At 52.0% G+C, this 5713-nt stretch overlaps 1 pseudogene; it reads left to right on the top strand.

Moving 5' to 3' along the window:
• Positions 1-2258: 2258 nt before the first annotated feature.
• On the top strand, positions 2259-2413 carry LOC115871852 (annotated as a pseudogene).
• The last annotated feature ends 3300 nt before the right edge of the window (positions 2414-5713 follow it).

Here is a 5713-nt window from a genome sequence, read left to right as displayed (position 1 = left end):
GGCAGTGCAGGGCGTGGTTTGGTTTTCTCCACAGGGTGGCTTCCCTTTAAAAGGGTATCTATCATGTTACATCCAGGAGCCCTGGTGGCCCAGTGGTGATGCGCTCAGTGCGGCCTGAAGGAGCTGTGGTTTGAACCCAGCTGCTGCTCTGAGAGAGAGATGAGGCAGTCCGCGCTGCAGTCTGGGAAACCCTGTGGGGCAGTTCCGCTCTGTCCTATAGGGTGGCTACGCGTGACTCAGTGGCAAGAGGTTTGGCTTGGACTTTGGCATCCCGATACAATGGAGCGCTCAAAGGTGGATGGGAAGAGGTGGGAGGGAAGGAGGGGAAGGGAGCTTGGGCTTTGGGGGCACTGCTGAGTGAGTACAAGGAGGGCCAGTGCACAGTGGCCTCTGGGAGGGGCTGTTTGGAATGGACGGCTCCTTTGTTGACATTGCCCGTTCCCTGGGCATGATCCAGCCATGCTGGAGTGGTGCCTCGGCCTGGCCTACTGGAGACTGCAGCAGAGCGGGCTGCCCGGGAGCATGCCGGCGTCGGTGCACGTCTGCTGCTGGGTTAGGGCCGCGATGGCACATTACAAAGGAGGACAAGAACAGCTGCCGTGGACCCAGGGCCGCCGTGTTGTCGCAGCAGACTTGCGCTCCGTGGGCTCCCCGTGGCTGGTTATTCTGATTTTTATGGGGGACCACCAAGCCTTTATTTCAAGGTGCCTCTGGCTGGACTGCCAGCCTTTCAGCTAGTTCATCCCACTTACCAAACCCACTGCCATCGAGGCGAGTCCCACACCTACAACCGTGTATAGAGATCTCCGTAAATGGAGCTTTAAGGGGATGTGGCTGGGCCGTGGGCCAGAAGGTAGAAAGGTGGAGTGAACGGGCAGCATCTTGTGCATAGGTCAATTGCCCTGATGGACTTAGCAGTCCAAAGTGCCTCAATCAGTCGGCTCCTCTCCCAGGACCATTCTGGACACAGTGCTTGGGAATTTCCAGGAAGGAGCTAATATAAAAGGCCCTGCCATCACCTACCCATGAAACTATACTATTTAGAACAGACCATTGACAGATATGGGTGAGCTCCTGTCTGAGTGCTGGGCAGATAGCTGTGACCAAGGCCAACTCTAGCAGACACTAAACCCATAACTACAAGTTCCATCGCCAGCGCTCGGAAGGAGACCACAGGATACCCTGCGAATGAATAACTGGAGGACCAGGGCTCTGGGGAGACTTCTCTGAGACTTGCAGGGGCTGGCCAGGTGGAGAAGGGGTGGGAGATCGCCTCCAGGCCAACACAGACAGGGTCTGCTGTGGAAAGCATGGATGGGGAGAGTGGACTGGGAGCCAGCAAGGTCCAGCTCCATACCATAGGCCATATTGAAACACCTGTTGGGTATAACAGGTGTGCGAGGGGGTTTCAAAAGTTTGTGGGAAATGAGATTCAAAGACAATGACATCTATCCACATGCTTCATATCTTCAGAACACCTCTAGTCCTTGTGGAGAATGGAAAAGGAACAAAACAGGCCCTGGAAGATAAGTGCCATGGGTTAAATTGTGTTCTTCAAAGACAGAGACTAAGGGCATCACCCTGTCTAAGACACAATTGTGGTCATGACTCATCCGCAGCAAAAGAGAAAGAAGGTAACCGAAGACTCAGAGAAGAAACGAGTCCACAGGACAAGGAGTCTACATGAGCCAGGCCCTCATTCCCCTGAGACCAGAAGAACTAGATGGTGCCCTGCTACCCCTCCTGACCATTTTAATCAGGACCACAAAAAACAGGCTCCGATAAAGTAGGAGAAAAGGGGGAAACAGAAGCTCAAATTCGTTAACAAAACCAAAACAACAACAGACAAGCTCGGCCAGCTGGACTGCCTGAGACCGGAAGGACTCCCTGAGCCCGTCGCCTGGAGATAATCTTCAAACCTTGAACAGAAGCTAACCCCCGCGGTCACCTTGGAATGAACTAGCAAATGGGCTTAAAACTACATATCTAAAATAAATGGAAAGCAAGAAGACTATTACCTGAAGCCGTGTGCTCCTTTAACAAAATCACCTATCTGAGACTCCCTGGACGTCATTACTTGAAAGCAAAGATGGGACGTAGGAGTATGGGGCAAGAGCCCGGCGTAGAATGACGGCGTGGTCTGCATTATGAAGGATGCGAGCAAGGAGAGCTGGACCCCTGGCCTGGAAATGGCTGAGTAGGGACTAGACTGTTGTACGCACCTTCAATAGAACATGATTTAAAACACACTAAACAAAATACTCACCTGGCAAGGGACATGCCATGATCTAGAAAGTGGTTTCCCCAGGGTGAGGATTACTCTCCGGATGTGCTGTTGTCTGCAATTTCTCCCAATGTGGGAAACTCGACTGTATAATTTATGATAGTGGGGTGTGCTAGGGACATAATCTAGTGTCAGTTGTGTCTTGAGAGGATTACGAATGAAGGGGTGGTGTCTAGTCCGTCGATTGGGTCACAGCCAATGAGGCCTCTGTGGGCATGGCTATCTCCTGAGGATTCTGGGAACTCCTGTATTTCCTCCTTGGAGGTGGGAGACACTCTGTCTCTCAGCTCACTCCCTGAGAAGAAGCCACATGGACCTACCCTAATGCAGCCCTGGGAGCTGGAAAAGCCACATGGAGACCCCTGACAGTGCCGAGATGCTTACAACACCACTGGATCCACAAGATGTTCCACCCACTGGCCTGTGATCTTCTTGCATGTGTTTCATGAGTCTGAAGAGGACTTTATAAACTCGTATTGGACATATGGGCATCAGACGTAGGGACTTGATCTGCACTGGGCTGGGATGTTTTCTCAATATTCAGCTGCTCTTATATAGAAAGCTCTTTCTTATACACATACGGGAGTCTCTATGAATTTGTTTCCTCTACTCTACCCAGACTAACACATGGGGGGTAGGGGTGGGAGTGGGGAGGAAACCAAGCCAACAAAAAGCAGTCCCATAGCCCCTGGCCCCTGCAGCCGTGACCTTGTTTGGAAACATCAGTTGGACAGATTGAGTCACACAGTCTATTCCAGCCCATGGGGACCCTGTGTGTGTTAAAGTAGACCTGGGCCCCATAGGATTTCCGGTGGCTGAGTTTTCAGAAGTAGACTGCAGGCCTTTCTCCCAAGGCACCCTTGGGCAGACTTGAGTCTCTATCTTTTGGGTTGGTAGATCAGCATGTGAACTATTTCACAATCCAGGGAGTTCTTGTTTGGAAACAGCGTCTTGGGAAATGTTAGGATTTAAGCTAGCATGAGGCCATGTTGGAGCAGGCAGGGTTCTAATCCAATCCGAGTGATGTCCTGATAAAAGAAGAGTCAGGTGCATCCACAATTGGAGGGACACCTGGAGCTACCAGAAGCCGGGAGCGGCAAGAAAAGAAATACTGGTGGAGCATGCTGGCCTGGCTAACAGGCTGATTTGGACTTCCGCCCTCCAGAACCAAGAGACAATAACTTGCTATTTTTACCAACCTCCCAGTTTGTGGTATTTGGTTAGGTATCTCTAGGACATGAATAAAGGAATGTAGAGCGCGGGGCAGCCGCTGTGTGGAACACCTCTTCTTGAAGCTGCACATTCCCCTGTGGCTTCTAGGTGTGAGATGGGGGTGTGCCTGACCCCTTTGCTCTAGGGGGAGGCCCTTGTCCACACTGGGAGAGGGGCCTGGATAGGCTGAAAGACATTTGAGTCACGTCACCAGGGACCTTCTGCAGTCACGTCACCAGGGACCTTCTGCAGCCCTGTGCCCTTCCATCCCTGCATTAAGCAGGGTCCATTTCTTGCAGTTAGCTGTTCCATTTATTCCAGGCCTGGAGAAAGGGGACGGATTAGGTTACGGAAAGAGGGCTGACCTTGGTGTCATTGTGCCAGGCCCTTAATATAGCCATTGCTGAGAAGGGTTCTGTGTGGTTGGGTCACTGTTCTGTTCAGGAAGCAGGGCGGTAGCTTTTTATATCCTTTTGTGGCTTCCTGGATCCCTACGATGGCTATGCCGGTGTTATTTGTGTAGATGCTTGTAGCCTCTGGAAAAGAGATCTGGGGCAGATCAGATAGTGAGTGATTGCACAGAAGGATCATTTCCCAGCTGGGGTCTGAGTCCCACGTGGGTATGTGGATAGATGCTTGCCAGAAAGTCCCCAAAAGGCCTTCAATGGGGAGAGCCTGAGAGCCCAGACCCACATCGCCCAAATGGATGCTGTACACATCTCCTAATGTTGTCCACATGTTTGCTTGAGGCAGGAAGCCTGTGTCCTGACACCTCCACTCTGGTCACCAAAGCATAGGGGCTGCGGCCGAGAAGTGTTTTTGAATGGGGCCCTGTGGTCCTCTCGCTGGGTCCAGAACCAAACCCTCAGCCTAGAAGCAGTGGGGTGGGTGGGTGGGTGGGGGGAGAGAAGCACTTTGAATGGAGGTCTCGTGTTGGCCCTGGAGTGTGTTGTCCTCCTGCCCCGATTTCCCAGAGTGTCTGAGAATGGGAAGGGTGGGCAGCACACTGCCCACACCTTTATGTGACATTAAAGGCAAATGTCAGCAGTGTACAATCTCTCCCACAATTCCCCCTTCCTTCCCCTTGCTTCCCAAGAAATGGCACCCAGTGGGGTAAACTGAGATGGGCTGGGCCTTGCCACCCAGCTGGTTCTGTCCCGTGGACAGGTGACCCCTGATGTGTTTGCCAGAGTCAAGGACAGAGCCTGGCAGATGGCAGACCCTCTGGGCAGACGTGGCAAATGACTGCGGCTGCACTTTCACCAGTGGCTTTAGGTGTGTGGAATGGTGGCACCCCGGCTCTTGTGGGTCTCAAACCATTGCTCCTTGATGAAATTGATCGGCTCACCCAGTCAGGATGTTCTCAACACATCCTGCAGTGCAGCAGAGTGCACATGGGGGATGGTGCTGGGAGGAGAGAAGGTATGCCCACCGGGGACTGCAACCGGGGCTGAGAGAGAAGCCTGCGCAGGCGTGCAGCAAGCAAGGGAAGACTTTTTGGAGGACGTTGTGGGTTGTGTGGAAGTTATGTAGAAGTGGTCATGATATGAGTATATGAATATGTTGTATAGGGCTAATGTAACACAATATACATAAACATACGTGCAATACATATGCATGTGATCCATTACTGTAGAGAGCCTATAGGACACAGTCAAACTGCTCTGCAGCATTTCCAAAGCTGAAACTCTCTAGAGAATCTGATTGTTTCTTGCCCCGTCACCCCCCTCCCCTCCCCCGACCCTGGGGTGGGGGAGGCAGCTGTTGGGTGTGAACTTGTGACCTTTTGGTTAAGCATCTGAGTGCTAAAGCACCAGGCCATTAGAGCCCCACAAACACATACAGAATATTTATAGTCTATATAATAGTATATATAATAGAGGCTTGGCTGGAACCTCTGGCAGTTTGGAGTCCAAAATTTGTAGGTGAGAAGGCTTCTAGTTCTGGAAACGTCCGCATTTGCACTTGCGACTGATTGGATGAGACCCACTCCCGCGATCTCTTTTACAAGGGGCTATTGATTTTACAGGTGAATCACATCTTCACAACACCATCGACACTATTGTTCTACCAAGCAACGGGACTCCATCGCCTCGCCATACTGGCCCACAGGATTAGCCCAAAGCAGGGCTGGTGGGCATGCTCAGCTTGTGGACCCCAGGTGACTACCTGCACTTGGTGGTCACACGGCAGACATGTCGCTCTCCTGGGATCCTC

This window comes from Echinops telfairi, unplaced genomic scaffold (assembly GCF_000313985.2).
Source record: "Echinops telfairi isolate 266 unplaced genomic scaffold, ASM31398v2 ScPeMD7_7409;HRSCAF=8447, whole genome shotgun sequence".
Classification (NCBI taxonomy): Eukaryota; Metazoa; Chordata; class Mammalia; order Afrosoricida; family Tenrecidae; genus Echinops; species Echinops telfairi.
This window is presented reverse-complemented; position numbering and strand designations above follow the sequence as displayed.